Source organism: Bison bison, unplaced genomic scaffold (assembly GCF_000754665.1).
Source record: "Bison bison bison isolate TAMUID 2011002044 unplaced genomic scaffold, Bison_UMD1.0 scf7180017864240, whole genome shotgun sequence".
NCBI lineage: Eukaryota > Metazoa > Chordata > Mammalia > Artiodactyla > Bovidae > Bison > Bison bison.
The window spans coordinates 254,621-254,989 of record NW_011494812.1 but is presented as its reverse complement, the minus strand read 5'-3'; positions in this window follow the sequence as shown (position 1 = coordinate 254,989).

Genomic DNA, 369 nt, shown 5'->3' with positions numbered 1-369 from the left:
AGTGATACCATCCAACCATCTTATTCTTTATTGTCCCCTTCTACTCTGCCCTCAATCTTTCCCAGCTTCAGGGTCTTTTCAAATGAGTCAGTCCTTCACATCAGGTGGCCAAAGTATTCAAGCTTCGGCTTTGGTATCAGTTCTTCTGGTGAATATTCAGGACTGATTTCCTTTAGGATTGACTGGTTTGATTTCCTTGCAGTCCAAGAAACTCAAGAGTCTTCTCCAACACCACAGTTCAAAAGTATCAATTCTTTGGTGCTCAGTTTTCTTTATAGTCCAGCTTTGACATCCTTATATGACTACTAGAAAAATCACTGCTTTGAATAGATGCACCTTTGTCAGCAAAGTAATGTCTCTGCTTTTTAA